The 26,199-nt window shown below is 49.1% G+C and overlaps 1 pseudogene; it reads left to right on the top strand.

Annotated features, from left to right (window-relative positions):
- Positions 1 to 14,977: 14,977 nt before the first annotated feature.
- On the top strand, positions 14,978 to 16,590 carry LOC135974568 (E3 ubiquitin-protein ligase TRIM52-like; annotated as a pseudogene).
- The last annotated feature ends 9,609 nt before the right edge of the window (positions 16,591 to 26,199 follow it).

Genomic DNA, 26,199 nt, shown 5'->3' on the forward strand with positions numbered 1-26,199 from the left:
CACTGACTTGATGGTTTGAGGGAATAAGCAGCGTTCTCTGAGCTCAAGGACAAGGAGTTCATTCCTCTGCTCAGGTGATTTGCATGCTGTGCATATTAGCGCTCTCAGCTTGCCTTTCTGCTTGGTGTGCAGGTGGTACAGATGATAGTGAGCCACCCCATAGGACAGCTGTGAGGGGAATCTAAGTCTCTGCTGCTCTGGCTCCCTGGGGTATTTCACAGTTATAGAACCTGAACCTAGTCCAGCCTGTACCCTAATTCCCTACCACACTCTTGGGGTGAAGACCTATTGTCTAATACCTCATCTTGAGAATGGGGACCCAGTGTCTGACTGCCTAGACTCTCTGGGTGCAGTGGTGACACCTCAGCCTCCCTTGTGCTTAAACACGCCCTTTCCCAGAACCCCACCCAAAAGGTTTGAGGCTCCTGGGTTACAATTTAACTCTCAGGGGCACACCGTAGTGGTGTTCCTGCAATAGATCAGAATTCCTGTGTCACCCAGTGGTGCCCTGCTCTCATTCTGGGCTGTACAGTGCATACAGAGAAAGGCCAACAAATACTTTATTTATTTAATGACTGGGTAGTCAGCTTAGAAAGATGAATTCCAACAGAGGAGCAACAAGTTCAGAGGTGCAGGCATCTTACAAAGAAATCAGCAACAGCTAGGAAATGTTACACTGGACAATGCTTTCCTACCACAATACTCTGGGCAGCCTCCTCTATGGGAACTGTAGTGTGAGCTCTGTGCTCCTTGGTTCTGTCACACATCTCACAGCTGGGATCTGATTCTTCTCACAGAGCAGTTTGAAATCTTGCCCTTGTCTCACACACTCTCCCTTCTGGCTCTTCTTGCTTTTGTAAACGTGAGTTCTTCTCTCAGGGCTCCTATTACTCCGGGCCCTGCCTGCATCTGGTAGCAGGGGGCATGGCCAGATAAAGGGCATGGCCCAGATGCCACACTGTGCCAGCTCCTGGTGCTGGTTTGGCCAGAAGTTCCTTTGCCCAGCAGTGTCATTGCAATGAGAATGGAAGAAATCTGGTTCTGGGGTCCCAGGATGAGGTTTCCTGGCCAGGCTGGGGTCTCTGCACTGGGACAGTCTCCTGGGGAGCAGTGGGAATATTATGCCTTAATATTCACTTCTCCCAGCTGCAGCCAGAGCTCTGTGGTCCCCAGCAGCAGCTGCCTGGGGCTCCCCACAGTGACCCAGAGTCACTGCAGTGAGTTAGGTTGACCATATTTTCCCAAAGGGAAAATGGGACACCGCATGGGGCTGGTCCAAGCCCCCAAGCCGCCTGCACACATAGGGCCATCCAAGGCCCCCCTCTACACCCTGTGCACAAGGCCAGACCAAGGCCCCCTGCCACTCACCCGCACAGGGCTGGCCTGGTCCCAGCTGCTCTGCCAAGCCCTCCCTCTGGTGCAGGGCTGGCATTACTGCTCATCCCCCCTCCCACCCACATGTTTCTCTGTGCCCTGCTAGGGGTCGCACCCCACTTTTTGTAGCAAAACTGCATTTGTCCCGTTTGCTCTTGCCAACTGAGTGTCAGATGGGAAAAACAAACAGGACAAATGCACAGTTTTGCTAAAAAAGTTGGGACGGCCAGGACAGGGCCTAAAAAAGGGACTGTCCCAGCCTAATCGAGACATACGGTCACCCTACAGTGAATATAATATGATCGCTTCCTCGTGGTTACACGGGAGACCTTACAGCAGCGAGCTGCAGTGGTAAAACTGTGCAGCTGTAAGGGCTGTAGTGTAGATGTAGCCTTAGTGATAAAGCCACTTACAAGCTGCTGCTGCCTCCAGATAACCTGGGATCCTGGGCGGAGCAGCTGCTGCTCCTCAGTGGTGGGGTCTGTGCTGGGGAGAATCTAGCTTCATTTTAGCGCAATCTGCACCAAGTCAAGGGAGGCTTCCTCTGGTGGCTTGAACCAGCGCCCTAGGACAGTGGTTCCCAACCTTTCCAGAATACTGTACCTCTTTCAGGAGTCTGGTTTGTCTTGGGTACCCAAGTTTCAAACTAGCTTACAAAACTCCTAGCTTAAAAAATCAGACATAAAAAGACGAGTGTCACAGCATGCTATTGCTGAAAAATTGCTTAATTTCTCATTTTTATCATATAATTATAAAAGAAACCACAATCCCAGGTTGAGAAACACTGGTCTAGTATGTAGGGCTGTATAAACAAGTATGTATGAAATGTTAGTTTATACTGACTTTGCTAGTGCTTTTTATGTAGATTGTTGTAAAACTATGCAAATATCTAGATGAGTTGACGTACCCCTGGAAGACCTCTGCATACCCCAAGGGGACACGTACCCTGGTTGAGAACCACTGCCCTAGGGCAGCCCCAGACTCTGCCAACATCACCTCCTGAGCTGGAGACTCCAGGTGAGGAGAGACCTGGGGGAAAATTCTGGGGATGGGCATGAAAGTCATTCTGCACAAACGGCCCCGATAGGCACAAACCAGGTTTACACTGCAAAGTTTCATTGACGTAGGTTGCTCTGTGTTGAGCAATGTTTGTTTGTGTCTACACTACAATCTGTCCAGGGCTGACACACACACCCTGCCATGGCGATGCAGTTAACGACCTCCCAGAATGGCACAGAGCTATTGTTGACCTACTTAGGTCGACAGTGTGAGTGTAGACATTGTATGACCTGCATGAACCCCAACAGTTCTCCAGCCACTGCCCCACAGTGCCCCAGTCCCCACAATAGTTACTGGTCTACTCACAAACGTCAACTCCCCTGCTCAGGGGTCCCAGAAACCAGAAGCACGGCTCCACCTTGAAAAGTCCCCATGTTTTTGAAATGCCCTTTCCTGGTTGCCCACCCTGGCCAGCTCAACTAGGCTTACCTCTGTTGTTTGCATCCAATCGACCGAGACATGATCATGACAGTGGGGCAGGTCAGATCTGAGTAAGTGGCATTGTGACCTGGTGAACAGGTTTGCAGCACCACTCTCTCATATTTAGCCTGGCCACCCACTCTAATCATGATGGAAGGGCAGCTGGGCCCAACCTGAGTGGTGCTGTGACCCCTTGTGCCACTTTGCAACAGCTGGAGTGTGGAGTAGAGGCACGCTTCACAGCACTCCAGGCCTCCCTCCCACCAGGGCAGGACCTACCTCCCCATTGCCCCCCGGCTGCATGGATGCAATGAAATAACACAAAATTCCCCCCAGCCCACAACCCCCCCCCCACACACACACACATAAAACTGTAAAAATAAAGAGAATGTCCAGGGATTATATCTGTAAGTATTTGAAATTCTGTGTTATATTAATGATGATTGTTAACTGTTTTCATTGATAAGTTTGGCTGAGGCAGGAGGAGGGGGGAACTGCACCTTTGAGAGACTCAGGCAGTTGAAACTTGTTGTTATGGGATGCAGAGGTTTGTGTCAGGCCATGCTGATCAGCCAGAGCTCAGACACTGACTGGAGCAGCGCTTGCTCCCAGGGGCATCTACATAGCAGCTGTGAGGTGTGGTTCCCAGCACGGGCAGACGTACATGTTGTAGCTCTGCTCCAAATAGCTCACTAAGAGTAGCAGTGGGGTTGTGGTGCATGGGCAGTAGCTCAGGCTAGCTGCCCATGTCCCATCCTGCCGGACCACCTAGGAACATATGCAGGTGGTTAGTCTGAGCTGCTGTGGCCACACTGCTATTTTTAGGCACTAGCTGGAGCAGAGCTAGCGTGTGTATGTCTACCTGAGCTGGGAATTACACCTCCCAGTGGCTGCTGTGTAGACGGACTGAGAGTGAGTATTAAACACCACACCATTCCCCAGGGATGGGGGACACCCAAGGTCAAGTCCCTGATCTAAATCAGGCAGAGGAGGGCTTTAAACCTGGATCTCCCACATTTCAGGTGAGTGATCTCACCACTGGGCAATGGGAGACAAATGGAGGAAGGTGGTTCCTCCTCCTCCTCTGGCCATGGTAGCCCTTCTTTTCCTTCACGTTTTAATACAGGCCGTTACAATGCCCAGAAACTAAACAAAACAGGTTGTTCAACCTGAGATGAATCTTTTTCAATTTGCCAAAAATTCTGAACAGCTTCATTTTTGGTTCAACCACGACCAATTTTAAAAAAAACATTTTGGAATTGCCAGAGGACCAAAAACACCATTCTTCTCCCAGCTCCAATGCTGAGAGGGACCCCAGCGTGTGCAGCTTTCCCTGAGATGGCAGAGTGTTTTCTTGCAGATTATATTTCCGTCTCCTTTGCTATTTATTAATTATTACTATTTGATTCTGTTATATTGATAGAGTGTGTTAATGCCCATTGCTGATTTGACCCCTTAGGCAGATCTTGTTTCTGACTATGGGGCTCAGAACTGTCAGACAGGAAGCAGGTGTTGTTCAGCAGTTGTGCCCAGGAGACTCACAACCAGGGGTGTCAGATATTGTCCAGGCTGTATTAGATCCAATCACATATTCATTAGGATTGTCCAGCATTCCAGGAGGTCTGACACTGGGTGATAGTTAGTTAGAATTGAAGCGTCCAGGGTGTGTTTGCTCAGTGTTGGTCGGACTATTGCATGTTTGAAAGAGGGAAGGAAGATTCCTTCTCAGACTGAAGCCTTGGCTGTTTAGGTGAGGGGTGGATCCCCCCGCTGCTGTTTGCAGCAGGGCAGGGACACAGAAGATAAAACATTGGGCAGCCTGCCCCAGGAACATTGTGAATTCTGTGGCAGACACGCTGAATTCCATAGCATCGCAAATCCACCGAGCTGTGAGGAATGGAGATATTCCCATTTCTTAGTGGTATCATTTCAGGCTGTGTGCAGACTCAGGCAGGTCTCACTGCATCACTTACACTCTGTTCCTTTTCAAGGTTATCTCTGCAACCACAAGGGCTAGAAACAGGGTGCAAAACTGTGCTGGGCCTCTGCGACTTGCAGCACGAACTCACAGCTCTGGGGGAGGACGGCAAAGGTCACTTGACACCACTTTTGTATCCTTGGGATTCCAGGCTGCTCTGGGAGCAGGAGGGGAGCAGAGCATCCCCAGTGTAATTTAAGGTAGCCAGTGGAACTACCCAAAGTCACAGGAGCCCAGTGTGGGCCACCTATGGGAGACCATACTGTGAAAAATGCCCACATTGCTAATAGTATAGACCTACTCCCTCTACCTGCAGCACATTCCCTCCCAGCCCCACTAGCCCCCAGCTGTACTCCCAGCACATCCCTTATTGTGGGGCTTCCAAAAGGCCCTTTGATGCAGAGCCTACTGCTGTGTTGCACAGAGTCTATATGAGGGAAATTCTTCCCCAACAAGATACAGATTTTAACAGCCCCTGTACAGTGCCACAGTGGACCAAGAGCTCAGATTCTGGATGCCGGTGGTATGGCTGGGGTGAATTTGCTGGCTATGGAATCATGGGATTCATCAGGCCCTGGCCTTGCTGCCTTTCTGCAGAATGTCACTGTGAGTTTGGAATGTGAAACTATTTGACGGTTTACCAAAGAATTGTGGTGACCAAGGCAGGACACACAGATCCAGCAGATGACTTTTGGAATGGCTTCCCTCCGTATCTGAAAGAGGACACAATTGTGTGTAACTTTCTCTGTTCATATTTGGTTCTGTTTGCCCTGTGTGTGTGTGTGCACTTGGAATCTATGCACGGGGTGGGAGGAGAGTCCATGGATAGAAAAAGTTTCTAAAAACAAAATTTCTGTGTTTTTAATTAATTGATTGCTTCAGGTATGGTAATAATGCTAAATACTTATGAGTGAAGCATTTTGGAGCTCTGAAGTCTTAGGGGAAATATTTATTTGTATGAATTTCTCCTCACCTCTTTATAATTCTTCACAAACCACTCAGACCGGTTCTCTGGGCTGTGAGTCAGACATCAACAATGGCTTGTTGGTTACAGTCAGGATCCTTTAAGCAGGTATCTGAAGAGATCTGCAGCTTTCTGATTCATAGCCTACAGTGTAAATACCTCCAACTGACCTGAAATGCTCAGAGGAGTCGCCTCTTTGCTTTGGGTTTTCTAGCAGTTGGAAAAGAGTTTTTACTTCCTGTCCCTGTATTGGGACCCACAGGCAGGAACCCCCGACCCATACCGAAGCAGGTTGCTGCATTCTGCCCTAACGAGGTCTATCTTCACAGTAGAGTTAACTTGGGCTGCTCCCTGAGGTAAAGGGACACAACTCACCCCACCTTCTTCTGCTGACTGACTCTATCGCATGCTTTGCTAGAGTAACAGCACCCACTAGCCTGCATGCAGGACCAGGGGACCCCCATTCCCTGTTCTTAATGTGATAGCTGCAATTCCAGCACAGTCCTCAGTACACCACAACTTCCTCAGCTTTGGAAAAGTCACCAAGTGGAAAAGGAAAAAAAGGAAAAAGTGATGGGAAAAACTGAGCCCTGGAAATTATTAATTGTATTGCACTGTGCTGTACTGTTACCCAGTAATTCTCTGGAGAGTTAAAATCCACATTGTGCACAGTGCCCTGAGGCTTAGAGACCCTGAGCATTGGCCCAGGTTCTGCTGCTCGCTTTCCCGTGGGCAAAGGGGAATTCATCAGATGCCTGTGGCATGCAGGGAATGCAGATCAGAGGTGGGAAAGGAGGCCCTGATTCTGGTGGCTCTAACCAGTAAATACCATGAGAAAACTTCAGATGATGCAGCATGTGGCAGCCCATCTTCTACCTAACACTGGGGATGTGACCCCATCACCCTGCCATTCCCACACCCTGCCCAACTCCCACTGAGCCTCACTGCAGGGGCCGGATCCACAAACGAACTGGGCCCCAATTCTCAGAACCCCCTTTTCTCCCCATGCACCCGACTTGCCGCAGCAGCTGGGACCACTGAATTGGGGACAGGGCCTGCTCAATGACAGGTGCCCAGCTCTGGAACCCCCTTTCTCCCCCACCCCACACAACGGCCTTGGAGAATGTGCACAGACCTAACCACTGTCAGAGCAAACTGCCTGGCCCAGCTCTGCACAGCAGCTCCCCACAGCGACCCTTGAAGGAAAGGGCAGGCCGTGTGCACTAGTGGATAGTACACAGGTGTCCTGGGCTCTATTCCCAACCCTGGCTCTGACGGGTGCTGTGACTTTGGGTAAGTCACTGTCCCTCCAGCTGCTCCCATATGGAAATTGGGGCTACAGTACCTAGCATAGTGGGGCGCTGGTCTGAGCTGGGGCCTGTGGGAGCTACTGTAATACAGTAATAATGGAGGGAGGGGGAGGTTAGTGCTCACACTTCTCAGCATGCGATGGGACAAGGGGATAATCCTGATCCTCAGACTGAGTGATTGCTTTGTAATGTCAGTCGAGCTACTGCGGTGATGGGCACTGGGTTCTGTAACTAGACAGACACAGGAGGTGTGTGCAGGGATAGCCAGACTCATGAGAGATGTGATGCCCACATACACAGTTGTTCCCTGTACAGCATCCACACCAAGAGCAGCTGGAGTGACTGGCTGGAGCTGAGAAGAGGCCAAGCTGCAGGAACTGGCTGACATGAGGATGGCCTATGGCTCCTCGTCGCAATGACTATTACCAACTCACCCCGCAGCAGGAGGCAGTTGGCAGAAGGGAAATGTCCGGTTGCTGTTAGGGCAGCACTTTTATGGGAACAAGGAAGTGAAATTAAACCTGTTATTCCTGGTTCACACGGGGGCAAGCAGGAGAATCAGGTCAAGTGAAGGTGAGGAAGCTGCCAATTGGCCTTTGTCATCTGACAAGTCTGCACAGCAGCTGCCCCGTGCAGAGCGGGGGTGGGGAGAGGACACACCCTGACAGGGCCGGGCTATTGTGGTTGGGGGCGGTTCTCTCCCCAGGCCCAGTGGAAGGTGGTGCCTGTGGGTGGAGAGACACAGGGCTGCTCACTCCAGAGCGGCACTGAGCTTGAGGGAAGCACAGGGGGCCTGGCAGCTCCCAGGGACAGACAGAGCTGGGGAGACATTGAGTCCATAGACAGACGGTAAGGACTGACTGGTCCCACTACCACCATCTCTTCATTTGGGCCCTGGGGCATCTTCACAAAGGGACTGCATACCTCTCCTCCCGTTCCCCATCACATCACTCATGGAACCAGGCAGACTTGGGAGCTGGGAACCTCCCTTCCCACTTCATTCCCCTGCTGCCCTTTTAAGTCTCCATCTCGCCTTCTCCCTCCTTCCCCCGCTCCTCTCCCCTCAGACTGGAGACTCCGTCCCTAGCCCAGTCCCAGGGTGTTCGCTCTCCCAGACCCAGATTGGTTCCTGCAGGCACTCTGGGGAGCAGAGCCTGTGGGGGTCAGGGAGGGCAGCAGCTCTGGGACTTGCAGACCCCCACCCGGGAGCAGAGGTGGGGTGAGGAGGGGCCGTTTGTGCAGAGTCACTTTCCTGGGTGCTCCAGTTCAGGAAGGTCAGGCAGGGATCCAGGGATCTGCCTGTGCCTGAAACACCAGGAGCAGGAACAGCAAACCTGTACCACACATGTCAAATGGAGAGTGATAGATGTTGTAGGAGCAGCAGTGATCTGTATACCTGTATGACTATGCTCTGTATAACCTGTAGGTTCAAAAGATCTGTTACACATTTCCCCCCCTTTTTGTCTCCTCTCCCTCTTTGAATACCTGTGAAGTGGCTTTTCCCCTCCCCCTACCTCCTGGAATGCTTGTGGGATGAATGGGCTGGTTGAGCAGCTGGAAGATCAGAAGAGCTCCCAGGTAAACAAGGTGTCTGGGACTCTGATTAGGCAGCAATCACATGCCCAATGCATGGAGGTGGAGTGTGACCAAACAGACACGGCCAAGTCATCTCTAGTCGCAGGCCATGATGCCTTGGGAAGACTTACCTTCATCGCACCGTTCATCGCTGCGCTGTGAGACACTTATCTTGAAGGATCCTGACATCTCCAGTGCCGTTCCTGTCCTAGGAGCGTTAGTATGCAAGTGTGACCCGCCCTCCCCCCCCCCGGCTTCTTTTGAGCTTAGCTATCAGTATAATAAATGTGCTGCTTTCTGCCAAACTCTTCTGGGTCATTAGTCCTCCCTAAGCTTACTATTTTGGGTAACATTACACACATGTCACGGAGCAGGGGCAGGAAAACACACAGGACTTGTGTAAATCAGAAGTTACCCACTGGAGTCACTGGGGCTGATTCCCCAGATTGCAGAGGTGGCAGTCCAGGATTCTCTCCCTCGTTCCCAGGAGCCAGTGAAGGGGGATGCAGCCCCATGCACTCAAAGAATGGGGTTGGGGTTAGTACCAGCCCAAGGAGGGACAGATGCTCTCAGCTAGCACTGGGTTCAGCAGATCCCTATGTAAGCAGAGTCAGGATGAGCTCTACCCTGACATCTGGTGGTGAATTATGGCGAGTGTGGAAAAGAACTCCAGGGGCTGATCTGGTTTGCATAGGCACACCCACTCACCTGGCATGAAACAACAGCAACTCAAAGTGGTTATTTTGGCTGGTGTGGGATCCCCAGTTTCTCTATTATTGGGGCAGGAAGAATAAAGTTTTCTAACCCTGATTCTGTGAATCAAGGCCAGTGGAACTGTTGTATGACAGAAGGACTGAGTGAGTCCTTCACCATTACCTAAGTAGCACTTGCTTGACAAGGGGCATGGGTTACAAAACCCAGTGAATTGAGAGAGGATGGGGATAGGTATTTATATCTGATGGTATGGGAACCTCTTTGAGGGTTTGAAACACCAATGGGGTTTCATTCAGAGGTCATTCAGAGGTTTTACAATCGTAGCATAGTTTTTCACAAATCTGCGATAGTAGCCACTAAACCCAAGAAAGGTCTTGAGTTCTCTGTAGTTACTTGGACATGGCCATGTAGTGAGGGCTTCTATTTTATCGGGATCAGTACTCACACCCTCTTGGGACACGATGTGACCCACATACTTCACTGAGGTCCTGCAGAACTGGCATTTGTCAATTGAAAGCTTCAAACCATAATCCTCTAACCTATCAAGCACTTTAAGAAGTCTTTCTTCATGCTCCTCCAAGGTTCTTCCAAACACTATCAGGTCATCCAAATAAACTAACACTTGCAGTAAATTCATGTCTCCCACAACTTTCTCCATAAGACATTGAAATGTGGCAGGTGCTCCAGAGATCCCTTGGGGCATGCGTTCAAACTGATAAAACCCTATTGGGCAGATGAAGGCTGTCTTCTCCTTATCTGCTTCACCCACTCCGAAGATCCAACACAGAGAACCACTGGCTTCCCAGCAAACAGTCTAAGGCATCTTGGACTCGGGGCATTGTGTACTGGTCAACCACAGTACGGCGGTTTAGGGTGCGGTAGTCAATACACATCCGGATTTTCCCATTCCTTTTACGGACCACCACAATGGGTGAGGCATATGGGCTGCGGGACTCTGTAATGATGCCATTCGCAGCCAGCTCCTGAAGATGTTGTCGCACATCTTCCATCTCGGAGAGGGCAATCCTCCTAGATCTCTCCCTGAAAGGTCGCGTCATGTAGTCTGATGTTGTGCTCTACTCCTTTTGCACATCCCACATCCCACTCATGCAATGAGAACACCTTGGATCGTTCACAAAGTTTCCTCCTCAGGCGATCTTTCCACTCCTCGGACAACGGTGAATCTCCAAAGTCAAACTTTGCAGGGTCTATTGGTGGAACTTGAGTCTCACACTGGGGTTTTACAATTGATTCAGGCTCAAAGAGATCCGCTATCTTTTGTCCTTGCTTCACAACATCTCGACTTGTTTCATTAGCAATCAGTATAGTCACCTTTTCCTGGGCTTCAGCAGGTAGGGTTATGACTCCACTGGGGACCAGCACTCCTTCCGGGAGCTCTCCTTCAACCGGCTGCTCTACCATTGTTAATGCCCCTTTACTGCCTTTCAGCCGAGTACTCATGACAAGCACTTCTTGCTCCGTCCTTGCAGGCACTACTAACGGGGTTTTGCCCATGTACTTCAGCGCCCCAATCGGTAGCTCAGATGTCTCCTTTTTAGCACCCTCAATCTTCCTATAGGCTTCAGCACAAAGCGTATGGATCATCAGGGTAGTCAGGTACTGGTCCCCAGCCCGTCGTCTGCAGTAATCCGCGAGCACCTTGAAGAGACTGGAGTTGGTCCCTATCAGCACAGACACATCAGAGGTCCCTTTAGGGTCAGGGCATATTAATGCAGCTGTGTCCACCTCTTCTCTTACCCCAGCAACCTCCTCTGGGAATTCCAGGTATTCATCCATGCTGAGGCCACACAGACCAACGCCAGTCAGTGGCTGTATAGGCAGGTGCCTAAGCATTTGTTGGTAGAATGACTGAAATATAATAGTCACTTGAGATCCAGTGTCAAGCACGGCTTTACACTCCACCCCTTCAATCTTCACCATGACCTCTGCTCGAGGCCCTCTCAGTCCTGCGGGGATCCCAGCTGGACAGTCTTTTCTGGGGGAATCTTCAAATCCTGCAGGCCTGGGTGGTCCCCGTCCCCGGACTCTCTGGCAGCTACCGGATCTCTCCCAATTGATCCTCAGCTTTCCATACACTAAGGAGGGGTTTTCTTCATTATGGCACTTGGCAGCACTGTGTCCATCCTGACCACATCGGTAGCAGAAGAATTGTCCTTTCCCTCTTCGCCCAGATGGGATGGTGGTTCTAAATGCTGACTTCTCCATCGCCACGGTCAGAGGCTCCTTATTCCCGGAAGTCTTAGCTTGATCAATGGTGCTTTGCAGTTCAGCTATCCGTTCTGTCAGGACCTGAACTTGTTGGGCAAGTTCCTCTGTGGTGCTCACCATCAGTACACTGGCCATTTGCAGTGGTGTTGTGCCGGCTGGCTCCAATGTTTGGGCTTCCCAAAACTCGCTGGCAGCCTGCCTTTCTTCCTCTTCTCTGACCTCCTTTATCAGCTGGGAATAACTTGGGGGATGTTCCCGTCGTTCTCTTAGCCGGAGATGGAGTAGAATCGAGTTCTGATATTGAGCTCCTCTTACAATTTGAGCCAGTCTGGTCCGATCCATCTGTTCAGCAGTCACTGCACCCCTCATGACAGCTCTCTGAAGCAGTCTTTCCAGCCTCTGTATACAGGCTGAAATCTTCTCGCCAATTTGCTGTCGGGAATTAAGGAACTTACAGTAACTGTCTTCAGGGCCCTCTACACTCCCAAAGGTATGATCAAGGGCCTCTAGGCAGTCCTTCACACTGACCCCAGGGTCAATGAGCTTCAGGGTGCGAATCACATCTAATGCTGGGCCACTAAGGCTCTCTATCAGACATCTTCGCTTTTCTGCATCAGGTACGGCCCACTCCTCCAGCATTTCAGTGGTATGCTCCAACCAGGGTTCGAACTCCTCTGCCCCAGCAAATAACCTTAACTCACGACAAGAGTTTGACCTAGCATGGGACAACACAACCTTTTCCAATATTTGCCCTAGTGCTTTTGCCCAATCATTGGCTGAGGCTGTGGCCCCTGAGCTAGAGGCTGTAGGGCCGGGGCCCAACAAACCCGACATATTAGCCATTATACAAACAGTAATTTCCTCAAAATATAACCACAATTGTTTCCCAATGCAGGGGAACACTCAACAGGTGCTTGCGAGGGGTACTGACCCAGGGGATCCCGGACGAGCCCCCAAAGTAACCACTTTGAGTTGCTGTTGTTTCTTGCCAGGCGAGTGGGTGTGCCTATGCAAACAAGATCAGCCCCTGGAGTTCTTTTCCACACTCGCCATAATTCACCACCAGATGTCAGGGTAGAGCTCATCCTGACTCTGCTTACACTAGTTACAGGCTGCTGAACTGAATTCACTTTGGGCCAATTTTGCACTAGCACTGGGGCTCCCCTACTATGAGCTGAAATTGTTAAGAGCTGAAATCACAAAGGAGCTAAAGTTATTAAGAGCTGAGATCACTGAAACTGTGTTAACTAGTGGGTAGCCTGAAGCTATATTGCTAAGTGGCTGGCGGAGCAGCTAGCAGAGTGGAGCCTCCCAGGGATGGTTGGAGCAGAGCTGAGCGACTCACAGGCAGAGCGGAGCAGCTGCCAGAGCAGTTCGTGGATGGCGGGAGTGGCTCACGGGACAGCTGGTGGAGTGGAGTGGAGCGGCTCTTGGAGAAGGCTGCGGCTGAACCCCACGGAGAGGCAGCCAGTTGGACTCGTATCACGTAAGGTGCCCCTTAACCCCCTGCGTGCCTCCCACCCCCCCGAGCTTGAACTCTGGGGCTGCACTGACCAGGGAGAGAGACTTTGAGGGGTTGTTGGACTTTTGGGACTTTGGTGATTCTTGGGCTGCTGGTTTCAAGAACCAAAGGGAAAGGACACATCCCAATTTGCTGGGGTGGGTTTTTTTGCTCATGAAGCCTGTTTGTGTTGTTTTTCCAATTTAATGCTGATGACGTTTACCTCATGTTATTAAACATTTTCTGTTACACTCAGTCTCCGTGCTTGCGAGAGGGGAAGTATTGCCTCTTAGAGGTGCCCAGGGGGTGGTATGTAATTGTCCCAGGTCACTGGGTGGGGGCTCGAGCCGGTTTTGCATTGCGTTATTGAAACGGAACCCCTAGATACAGAACCCGGCCCTTGTTGCTGCCAACTTAGATGGGCAGAAGGGTTACACCTATTAGGGATCAGGCTAGATATACGTGATACCCAGACCAATTATGAATTTTTGTGGAAGTTGGTTTTCCTGGGACTGGCCCATTGTGAGTAAACCTGAGTAGATTCAGACTCACCAGTCTGAGTCTGCTCCAAAATCTGTGCTTGGATCCATGGCCAGTGAAACCCAGTATGGAAGGAGGCTGCCAGTGGCTCCCAGAGGAGGGCAGGGACTGGGGTCAGTGGTGTAACTTCAGTTTAAGAATCCCTTCCTTGGAGCTGACAATCTTGCTGACTCCACCCCTTATCTAATCTTCTGTATCTGGTTTCCTCCACTGGGTGACAGCACCCTACCGATAAGGTTGAGACAAGCATATGTTTAACAGCTGGTCTTTTAAGTGCTCTTTAATCTAAATGCTGCTGTGGATTGTCTTGAAAACTGCTGTGCTTTCGGCAGGTCTGGGCTAGTGTTCATGGTTCAAATGTAAAGTTATCTGAATAAGGGCTTCCCAAGGGGCAGGGCCCCATCCCCTCAAACAAGTGACAGTAACATTTTCTGGTTATAAAATTTTTGCACAAACTTGGGGCTCAGCCTATTGCTCTGATTCTACCCAAACTGATCTCAGCTGCTGAGGGTTGATCTCAGCTAATGCCTGGCACCCAGTGCCCCTTTGGGGAAGCAATACTGTAAAAGTTAATAACTGTTAAAATTAGCTCCAGCTAGTAACTGTCTCAAGCCTGAGTGTTGGTGCTGCAGAGACATGTGCTGCAGGGCTGCTGCTCTGTCACAGGAGAGTGTGTAGAAGCACAGCTGGTGTTAGTCACTGGGTAGCTCAAGGCAACATGCTGCAGGGATCAGAGAAGAGCAATTACCTAGAGCCTGGAGTCCTTTCCTTAGCGAAGTACTGAGGTTGCCTGTCTGCTGTGCACTATTACCCTGTCTGCCTCAGGAAATGGGCTTCTGTTGGAAACTTTGTCTGAAGGGCAGAGCTTTTTCTTTAAGAGCCGATATTTCAAAGTTCTCTAAAATCCACATGCATCCTTTAAATATTGCTGTGTCATATGAGAGCCAGAGGTAGAGTTAGTGGTGCAAGTTGTGGTCATTTGGTGAAGGCATTGCTCAGATATAGCTCTCCCTCAGCAATAAAGAGCTGATTGTCACAAAGTGCTCTAAAATCCATATATATATATATATATATATATATATATATATATATATATATATATATATATATATATATATATATATATATATATATATCCAGTAACCTACAGAAGGTCAATAAAGTTTTCTCACCTGTTCTCTCCATCTCACCCCATTTCACTTTCCCACATACTCTGTGACACCCCCCACCCCCATTCCCTCACCTCATTCTGTGCATGTAAAGAGCTGAACCAAGCAGTAAGGGGACCGGCCATCAACAAGACACAGACAGCCATGGCCTCAGCAGCTCTCCTAGGGAAAGCATTAGAAGAAGTCACTTGTTTCATCCACCTGGAGTATCTGACAGAGCCGGTGACCATAGACTGTGGGCACAACTTCTGCCGAGACTGCATCACCCAGTATAGTGAGCAAAGGGAGCCTGAATCAGGCACAAAGATGAAGGGCAGTGAGTTCTATGGACCCGTAGTGCCTGGGTACCAGGAATATTCCTGGCCTGGCTCCAGCAATGTTTGAGGCCGGGTCTCTCCCTCGGCCCCGCCTTCTGCCCCCAGGTGCTCCCCCCCCCCCAGGCGATTTAAAACAGCCCAGGGCGCCCACCCACCACCGGCAGCACAGCGGAGCTGAGCTGAGTTGAGCGGCTTCCTGCCTGCTTGCGCCACATGGCTGCCGGCCTCTCCTTGCAGCCCCTGGGCGGGGTGGGTCTGTGTCCTGCCCCAAGCACCCCTGTGGCCAATAGGAAGCTGCAGGGGCAGTGCCTGGCGGTAGGAGCACAGAGAGGGCCCCCAGCCCACCCTGCCTAGGAGCCCAGAGCACCCCTTACCCCCTCCAAAAGCCTGCACCTGTACCCCTTTCCCACAGCCCCCTCCTGCCCCCAAGCTCCCTCCCAGAGCCTGCACCCACAGCCCCTGCCCCAGCCTGGAGCCTGCACTCAGCATCCAAACTCTGTCCCATAGCCTGCACCTTCACCCCCTTCCCACACACCCCGTCTGCCCCCAAACTCCCTCCCAGAGCCTGCACCTCCACCCTCTCCTATAACTCCACCCCTTGCCCCAGCCCGGAGCCTACACCCCAACTCTGTTCCAGAGCCTGCCCCCCCTCCCTCTGCACCCTCTCCCATCCCCAAACTCCCTCCTAGAGCCTGCACCCCCAGCCCAGAGCCTGCACCCAAACTCCATCTCAGAGCCTGCACCTTTCACCCCCTCTTGCACCCCAATCCCCTTCCCCAGCCCAGGGCCTGCACCTTAGACCTCCTCCCCCAACCCAAACTCCCTCTCAGAGCCTTAGGCAGGTGGGAGGTGGAGTTTGAGGGGGGGAGGGCAGGTTCTGGGCACCATCAAATTTTCTACAAAACTGCCACCCCTGCAAAGATCCCCTGTCCCCAGTGCCAAGCGCTGTTCCAGGAAGGGAAACTCCGGCCCAACAGGCAGCTCGCCGATATTGTAGAGAACATCAAACAATTGGGGTTAAAGCCAGGGAATGCACAGAAGGAGAATCTTTGTGAGAGACATGAGGAGAAGCTCCAACTTTTCTGTGAGGAGGATGGAGAAGCCATCTGTGTGGTTTGCAGGACATCCTGGGCTCACTGACCTCACACAGTAGTCTCCATAGAGGAGGCTGCCCAGGATTACAAGGTGAGAATCACTGCTGCTCTTGGTGAAGGAACCCCTTAAAGGCTCCATTGTGTTTCTCCCCAGAGCCAGCTGCTGGCGGCTGAGTGGGAACTCACATGGCTTAAGGGAGGTGGATCCAGGTGCTGCCAGACTGGGCAGTGAAGGGTCCATCTGCCTCCCCCACCTCCTGCCAGACAGGTAGTGAAGAGTGGAGCCAGCCGTGTCCAGCTCTATGCCAGGCTGAGCATCCAGTGCCAGGTGACCACAGCCACCTAGGGAACCTGAGTGGGGGGAAACCAGGACTTGTACCCTTCCCTCTTCAGTGTGTGGGTGAGGCCCGAGGGCTTGGCTCAGACAGTGGGTTTGGGGCTTGTTGGCACCTTTGCAACATCAGAAAGGTGGCACCATGGATTCTGCATTACAAGGATGTCTCCCAGGGAGACACAGGCATGTCCCAGTGCAGCTTTCCCCAGCCTAGGCAGGATATGTGTATGGCTTGTGGAGATCCATGAAGTTGTCTGAGGAGGGGTCAAATGGAGGGGAAGTGGAGCCTGTGGGGAGCAGGCAAAGGAGGGGAATCCAGTCAGTGTGGGACATAAGTAGCTTTGGCCCTGAGGTGAGTGACTTCCCCCAAACAAGGATTACCTGAGAGCTGAGGCAATGGGAGAAGGGACATAGAGACATGTTATGTTTGGACTAGCAGAGAAGGCAATAGACAGACACAGTGAGCTGACAGATAGACAGTTTCTGCTGTGGTGGCTTTATTGTTCAGCTGCAAATCTGAAACTAACATGAAAGCGAGGCTTTGCACTGGAAAGTGTGGAGTGCTCAAACATTTAAAGGAACAGTCCATCACATTCGGCAGTGTCCCGAACTAAAGGAACAGTCAGTGGTAAGGAATCAACTGCATCTGGTATGTGATGTTTTGTGATTTGATGTGGACAGGAAACAGCTGCACTTCTAGCTATTGCAGGTCCTTATCTGTCCCCCATCACCGCACAACCTGAGCACCTCACAAACTTCAATGTGCTTAGCCTAGCCATACTGCTGAGCAGAGACAACCTGTACCTGCTGGTGGGGGCAGGGGACAGCTGATGTTACTGAGAATGCTCAGTAAAGCCAAGCAGCAAATGGGGGGGGGGCACATGACCTCGTGTGCCCCCCCATACAATGCCTCTGCTGCTGTTAGATTGGGGAAGGGCTGTTACCCCCATTTCAGAATGGGGAAAGTCAGGGCCAGACAGAATAAGTGACTTGAGTGAGTTTACACAGAGCAAAGAATGGAACCTGAATCTGCTCAGAGTAACTTAGTGCCTTAGTTACTGGGCAATCCTTTTCCTCTGCAGCCAGAACCTGGGAGAAGAGGATAAGGGGACAAACGGACACACTCGCACAGAATTTGTCTGATAATCATCTCACTGATTATCCCACAGTCATTAAGCCAGTCTGTGCAGAATCAGGTGAGGTCACCAGTCCTTGATACGGTTCTTCAGGGAGTCTCTACTACCCCATGACTGGCTTTCTTTAGTTAGCCTCTGGCATTTAATTAGGCCTAGTGGTCTGCATCAGTGCCTTTGGGCTGTGTTTCTAGAGGCAGCCTGGTACAGGTATATCACCCCCTTTGCTGTCCGAAGCCTTTCTGCCCCACTTCTTTCTCTGTGCTCTCTCCAGACTGCTTGCCTGCAGGCCGGAGAGGCTCCCCTGCCCCTACAAACCTCTGACCAATATGGGGTTTGTAGATCCCCTTACAAGTAGACGTAAGACTTCAAAAGCAGAGCAGGGAGTTGATGTAGGAACACCTCCTAATGGCTGCAAAGGTGGATGAAGGTTGCAATGAAGGAGAAACCCTGGTCACCTCAGACCTCCTTGCCACCAGACACCGGTACCTCTTCCGCCAAGATTTGTGTGGCTGCTGGTGTGCAATGGCTCCTGCACATTAAACTACTCACGCACAGCATTCTTCACAGGAAGAACTTTTTTCCCAACCCCACCCATAAAAGTCCTTAGGCAATGAGTGAGTGGCAATGGAGACAGGTGAAGTGATTACCAGGAGTCCCTAGTCACAGATCTACATTCAGGTGGTGACCGCAAGATGGTCATCACATGCTCCTGGACTGGGATAGAGGGGCATTTTCGGCAGCAGCAGTCACGACTGAGCAGGCCTTTTTAGGAACCCCTCTGTTCACCCCATATGGGGAAGTGGCTAGAAAAGGTGCCCCAAACATAGGCTATCCCACCATACCTGACTGGATAACCATGTCCAGAGGGATCATGCCTAATGCAATTGAAAAACAAAAATGTTTCTTGCAACTTGGAATGTCCGTACCCTACTAGAGGACTCAATAAGTGAAAGACCCAAATGCAGAACAGCAATTGTCTCCTGAGAACTCTCGAGGTACAACATTGACATCGCTGCTGTCAGTGAAACAAGATGTGCAGATGAAGGCCATTTGAGGGAAGAGGGTGGCAGTTTCCTTTCCAGAAGAAAGTGTAAACTAGCAAGTGACAGGTGAATAAACGGTGTTGGCTTTGCAATCAAGCACCTTCTAGTCAATTGCCTGACTGAGCTCCCTGTCGGCATCAACGAGCGCCTTATGACCCTCCACATCCAATTGGTCAATAAGTCATTTGCCACCATCATCAGTGCATGTGCACCAACACTTGATGCTGAGTGAGAACAGAAAGAATCCTTCTACACTGACCTTGATAAAATTCTGTCATCCATTCCAAAAACAAATAAGATAATCCTCTTAGAGGACTTTAACACAAGAGTTGGCTGAGATTGTAATGTATGGAGTTGCACCATTGGGAAGAAAGGAGTGGGCAAGACCAATTTCAAGGGGACTCTTCTACTTAGCAAATGCACGGAGCATGACATTGTGATCATAAACACAATCTTCAGACAACACAACGAGTCCAAAACAACTTGGTAACACCCCCGTTCAAAATAATAGCACCTCCTCAATTATGTCATTGTAAGAACACAGGATCTAAGAGATGTCCAAATGACCCGTGTCATGAGAGGAGCTGATGATTGCTGGACTGACCACTGCCTGGTGAGATCAGTCATGTCCAATAGGATTGCACCAAAACATAGAAAGCAGTCCAAATCACACAGACGGCAATATAACATCCAAAGACTTCAATCATCAAGAAAACTTTCAAGCACCCCTCAGTGAAAAACTGACTATATGCACACCTGGAAATGACAACACAAGTGATAAAGAAGACTGGGAAGCCCTAAAACAGACCATCCATGAGGCTTGTGAGGAATCCATTGGCCTTGCTACCCAGTCAGGACTGGTTTCACAACAACAACATGGAGATTACAGCCCTTTTGGATGAGAAGAGAAAAGCTTTTTGAGACTGGCAAAACCAACCACTATGCAGTCAGAAGCAGAGTTCTTTCCATCAGCTCAAAGCTGAAGTTCAAAGGAGGATCCGAGAAATTAAAAACAAATGGTGGGAGGACAAAGCAAAAGAAATCCAAACACTCGCTGACAGACATGATTTGTGGAGCTTTTTTTGTGAGACAAAAACCCTGTACAGACCAAGGTCATGTGGCCTCACGCCTCTGAGATCCGAAGATGGTAGTACCCTTCTTAAAGATCAGGAATCCATCAAAGAGCGCTGGAAGAAACACTACCAAAAGCTTCTAAATTGAGAATCGACTGTGACTGATGACATCATCGGCTCCATCCCTCAGCACACAATCTGGGAAACCCTTGCCAACCCAGCAACACCTGAGGAGGTCTGCAAAGCAATTAAACAAATGAAGAACAATAAAGCACCAGGTCCTGACATACCAGCTGAAGTACTGAAAATGGAGGGAGGCATACTGACTAACAAGCTTCACTTGCTGCTCCTCAAAATCTGGTGCACCGAAGAAATCCCTGTTGACTTACATAATGCTAACATCGTCACCATTTTCAAGAAGGGAGACAGGGCCAACTGTGGCAACTATGGAAGCATTGCTCTCCTCCTGGGAAGATTCTTGCTAGAATCTCACTGAATCGCCTGCTCCCTCTTGCAGAAGAAGTACTTCCACAGTCCCAGTGTGGCTTCACATCACGAGGCAGAACCAACATGATTTTTGCAGCCAGGCAGATCCAGGAAAAATGTCAAGAACACCAGGAGCTGTATATGGCTTTTATCGATCTGACCAAAGCCTTCGACTCCGTCAATTCTGTCAGGTTCTGTGGAAAATCATGTCAAAGTTTGGTCCACGACCAGTGACTACCTCCATCCTGTGCAATGGCTCTCCCTCTGATCCCTTTCTCATCCGAACTGGTGTAAAACAAGGCTGTGTACTGGCACCCACCGTTTTCTCCATTGTCTTAGCAACTATGAAGACAAAACTTAACCATCCTCTGAGAACTAGGAAAATAATATTTTTTTAAAAAAAATCATCTTCTGCTCCAAGTGCAAGCTGCTGTTCTTTGATTGCCTTTGCTAGTAACCACACAGAGCAAATAATTAATTAATTTTAAAAATCGACAAGCAATTATTCCTCTGGGAAAGGGAGCAGAAAAAGTAGAAGGGTACCACATATGACAGATGTCAGTCAAGCCACTGAATGTGTGATGGGAAAGCGCTCAGATACCATGGTGATGGACACAGTGTAAGGTCTGGTCGACACACAATTTTGGTACCAATACAACTATGTCACTTATGGGTGTGATTCTCTTACTGCTATAGTTATACTGGTACAAGCTCTAGGGTACATGCAGTTATATTGAGATAAATGTGCTTATACCAGGCCACAGTCAGGCCAAAAGCTTGGGAGCTGGTGGCAAGGTTAGGCTGACAAGCAAAATGGCTCTCTATCTCCCAGAAGCAGGATTAGTTGAGGCAGCACCAGGCAAGCAGGGTACTTTGTCAAAACCTAAATGCCAGGCTGATGGAGGCTGGATTGGCTTTATGCTCATTAGAGCCACAATTTAGAGCAGAAGAGAGAAATGAATTATCGTGAAAGACAACAATAACAGGAAGAAAAACTAACAAAAACCCTCTCTCATATTCCTTTGGGATTTTTCATTTCCTTCATCCATATTTTGCCGTTGTCTGTCATGGCAACCGTGCAAGATTCTAGGAGTCCGTCCCCAAAAAATCCAAACTCATAATTTGCTGACCATTATTGTCCTGGTAAAATATGTGTGGCAATATTATATATAAAGATAAAAGAGTCTACTGTATGATATTACTAAGACATATCCCAAGTCTGTAGAGCAGTGACAAACCAATTCCTCAGAGATAAAAGGCTAGGTGATGCCTCAGCTAGGAGTCCACATAATCAAATGAACCAAATGGTTAAGTGGCCATTCTCTGGCAGGAAAGAGTGTGTGGGTGAAAAATCTACATCTTGATAAAGAAAGATCTTGGGATTCCCATCCACACAGACTTTCTGTCTCCGAAACCTCAGCTGGAGACAATTCTCAAAGAACAGCAAGAACTATAAGAAGAGAGAGCAGAAGCCCCAAATGGTCTCTCCCTTTCTCTCTACCTATGGCACTGACAACACTTGAAGAACAAAGGACGCAGCATTCAATGGGGGGAGGGATCCTGACTGAAAGGAGTTCAACCGGTAAGACTGCTGAAACACCTGGTGAGAGATAGCTTTGCTTTGAATTCACTTTAGGTTGTTAAGTTAGGCATTAGTTGCATTTTACTTTTATTTTCTTGTAAACAATTCTGACTTTTATGTCTCATTACTTGTAGTCACTTAAAATCTATGTCCTATAGTTAATAAACTTGCTTTATTGATTTATCTTAACCAGTGTGTTTGAACTGAAGTGTTTGAGAAACTCCATTTGGGATAACTGGATTTGTGCATATCATTTTCTAGTAACAAATGATGGACTTTCCATGTGCATGTATTGTCCAGGAGAGAGCTGGGCAGCACAAGACTCACATTTCTGGGGAAAGTCTGGGACTGGGAATTGGCTGGTGTTGCTCTGCAGTGTAATTCAAGGGTGGCTGGTATAGCACTGATATAGTATAGCCGAGAGTAACTTACATGCTGGAGGCTGTGTGTGAGCAGACCAGGAGTGGTGGCTGTCACAGCAAAATGATGTAAAAGGCACCCCAGGTTGGGGAACTGAGGGGACACAGCTGTTCATCAGTCCAGATTGTACCCTGGGTAATGTCACAATTTCCACTTAAGAATATGACATTATGTGAGGTGATGAGGAATATCTGTGGAATTTATATATTGACATGGATGTCCACAATGGATGCTGATAGATGAGGGTCCTGATTTCATTAATGAGGTAATTGTTTACATTTCATATTCCTTTCACTATTTGTTCAACTACACAATCATGTTGTAGATATCTGAAAATGAACATCATCTCCATTTTCTTCATGAAATTTAATACAGTATATTGTTAGTGACATTTTAATGTATTCACATGGCAAAATGTCTTTGCCTATTTATCACAGTATTTTTAATGTATGGATGCAATAAGATTGTACAACAAATCATAACAAGTACACATAATTTTAATAAGAAATAGGAAAAGGAACATAAATACATTTTTAATTAAACGTTATGGAAAAAAATATCTATTTTCAGTTTAGCGTTCCCCTGTATCATGCACTGAAGATAAATTGTAGCGTCATCACTCTACACCATCAGCAAAGCAAAGGACTGGATGGTACAGCTCATACCCCCCCTTCCCACACAAATCCACTAAAAAGTAATTTTAGCAAAAATTTCAAATATTCAAGATAAGTGGAGGACAGTATGTGAATAAACTTCCAACTTTAAAACACGAAGTAGTCATAGCAATGCAATGTCATGTGCATCCCCTTATACTTAGCAAATTCTACAGAAATGATCTGACTCAAAATCCCTTTTAACAAACAAATTATTTGTTTACAGAGCATTAGAGCAACTGGTGACTGATAAGCAGGATGATTTTGATTGTGATAAATTTATTAAAGCAACTTTATTTCCTTCATGATCTAAACCTGACACAATGACAAAAATATCAGCCTTCATCAGACATATGGCTGTGAAGCAAGAGTGCGAGATGAACTTTCACCAGAGAAAATTTTAGCAAAATACAAGCCTTCCCCCTTGGTATCCTGTACACATCTCATAGGGGGAAGGGTGAGAGGATTCAGAAGTGAGCTGAGCCCCAGTGGGTTAAGCTGAAGAGTGTCTACCTCAAGTTATTGGTTATATGGTGGGAACTGTGCAACCCCACACTGGACCCAGATAGTGCAGCTCCTCACTGAGGTGAAACTGCTACTTGCCTTGTCTGCATTATGATTTTACAAAGAGGGAGAGTGAGAACCTGCCTCCTCTTGTAGAGAACCCCTTAGAGAAAGTCTCTTGGAGCAGGTCCCATCCCATGAACACTCCTGTACCTACCACAGCAATTGCTGATGGGCAGAAGAAATGTGAACAACAAATTTCATATGTTTGTAGCCACCTTTAAATATACTTCAGAACATCTGGAAACAAAGAGGACAGTAGGCACCGTGTTACCAACCACTCTCTACAGAGCACAGCTGAGGAATTCCTGATTTACCTGGTGTTGCGGATTGTGGGGGAGTTAGGGCCCTGCACCCCTCTTCCCGAGATTCACTGCGACTCTCAACCAGCCAGTAAAGCAGAAGGTTTGTTTAAGGACAGGAACACAGTCTCAAGCAGAGCGTGTAGGTACGACCAGACCCCCTCAATTAGGTCCCTCTGGGGGTTCAGGGAGCTTAGACCCCAGCTTGGGGTTCCCTGCGTTGCACCACCCAGCCCCAACCGAAAACTACACTCAAAACTCCTCCCGCTGCTCCTCTCCTTTGTTCAGTCTCCCGGGCAGAAGGTGTTAATTCTCCCCACCCCCGTTCCTGGCTCAGGTTACAGCTCAGGTAGCTTCCTTCAAGGGAAGTCCCACATCCCCACTGCAACCCCCCTGCAACATTCCCAGGTCAAATCTGCCCTGCTCCCTGCTCCGTCACACCTGGTTATATAAAGAAACAAGAGACAGAGCCCAGGCTGCATAGTGACATATCACAACATATGGAAAAGAGATCCACAGATTTTGACAAGAGTTTTATTAACTGCACTGTCAACTATCACCGATGTGCAGGAACCAATAAATGGAATTAATAAATTACATTTTCCCTTTCGGTAACATTTTATAATCTCTCTCTCAGATCTTCCCTTTTCTTCCATTCTGTCCTTTTTTACTCAGCATTCTTTTCTAGCACTCATTTCCCATTCATGTTTATTTGTCTCCCCTACTCTACACTAGTTCCTGTCACAGAGCATTGCCCTCAGAGTCTCCACTCTTTTCCTTGAGTTTATCCCTTCCCCTCATGCTTCCCCTGTACTGTTTCCCCACTCAGGGCTGTTTTCCTGTCATTCTTTTCATTTCTATTTTCCACCCTTTTTCCAGGATTCTCCATTTCTTCTTGATTTACTTCCATTTATCTTTTCTTCTTGCTTCTTTTATTTCCTCTGGTTATATCCACCCTACCTTTGCCTCTCCCAGTAGACAACCCAAAAAATAAAAATGTCAGATCCCCCCAAAAGCATGAGACAAACCCCAAAATCACGAGTTTAAAATATATAAACAAAACTGACTTTTGTCTATCGTTTAATTTTTGAACTCCCGCTGCCCATCCCCCTGGGTGTGAGACAATTACAGTGTTGCCGGCTCGCCCATGATCTCTATGAAGGGAAGTGACTTTGGCCCTTACAGCAGGAGCTCTGGCAGAAAGACCACAATGAGATTTAATGACACCGATTTATACAAAACACGCCCTGCTGCTGCGGAGATTCCAGCTTCTCCAAACCCTAATTAATTAATTCTGTGTCCCTGCCACCCCCACATCTGCCTGTCCCCAGCCTATTAATTCTACCCCTTGCCCATCCCACACATCTGCCCCTCAGGGACCCTCTGCTCCTGCTGCAGCTCCAGGGGTTCTTCACTCCCCTTCTGCCTCCCATCCCTGGAGACGGAAGAGGGAGGAGATTCCAGAGGTCATAGAGATAAGGAACTAGAGGGTGGGTAGATGGGAGCAGTTCAGAATCGCAGAGATTAGGATGTTTGCAGCTAAAGAAGTCCTTTTTTAAAAAAATTCCTAGGGGGTTATTCCTGCCATGTCTTAATGACAATTCCTGAGCTGGGATCCCTGAGTCCTCCTGGACCATAGAGGACAGTGACAAACAGGCTACAAAATCCTTGGGGCAATGAGATTGGCTTTTCTACCTCAGTCACTCCCTGCTCTCTATGGTTTGAGAGTCTAGAGAATGCAAAATACATCCAGGGTCATAGAGACTGCAGGATATAGCCTTTAGGATGACAGCAGTCATCCAGGGTGATAGAGATGAGTGTGTCTGAGGCTCCACAGGCTGATTCCAGGGTTCCCAGTGGGATATTCTAACCCCCACCCCCCAGCCCATGCCTCAGGGACACAGTCTGAGCTGAGCTCCTGCCCCTACCCGGAGCCAGGGGTGGATTCTCTCCCCAGGGACTGAGGCCAAATGGAAAGTGAAGATTGGGGCCTCGTTACCAGCATCAAAAAATGTCACCTGACCCCTTTTACAGTCAAACCCGGATCCTCTTGGGCTCCCGGCTCAGGGGCAGGGGGGGTCACAGGGGAGGTGAGAGCCCAGAACTGACCCCACTAGCACCACTCCACAGCCGAGATCCCCTCCTCAGGATTAAGGCTGATCCATCTCTTCCTCCTCACAGACTCTCTGGCCACCCCCACAGACCAGGATCTCCTATCTCCCACCTCCACTTCCCAGGAATGTCTCCCTGAGGTGAAGCCCTCACAGCCCAGCACACAGAGCTCAGTGTCAAATCTCTCAGGGTTGTTGAGCAGATCCTGCCGTGCATGTCCACATCTCACACTTTTCTGATCCTCTGACAG

Source organism: Chrysemys picta, chromosome 12, assembly GCF_011386835.1.
Source record: "Chrysemys picta bellii isolate R12L10 chromosome 12, ASM1138683v2, whole genome shotgun sequence".
Taxonomy (NCBI): Eukaryota; Metazoa; Chordata; order Testudines; family Emydidae; genus Chrysemys; species Chrysemys picta.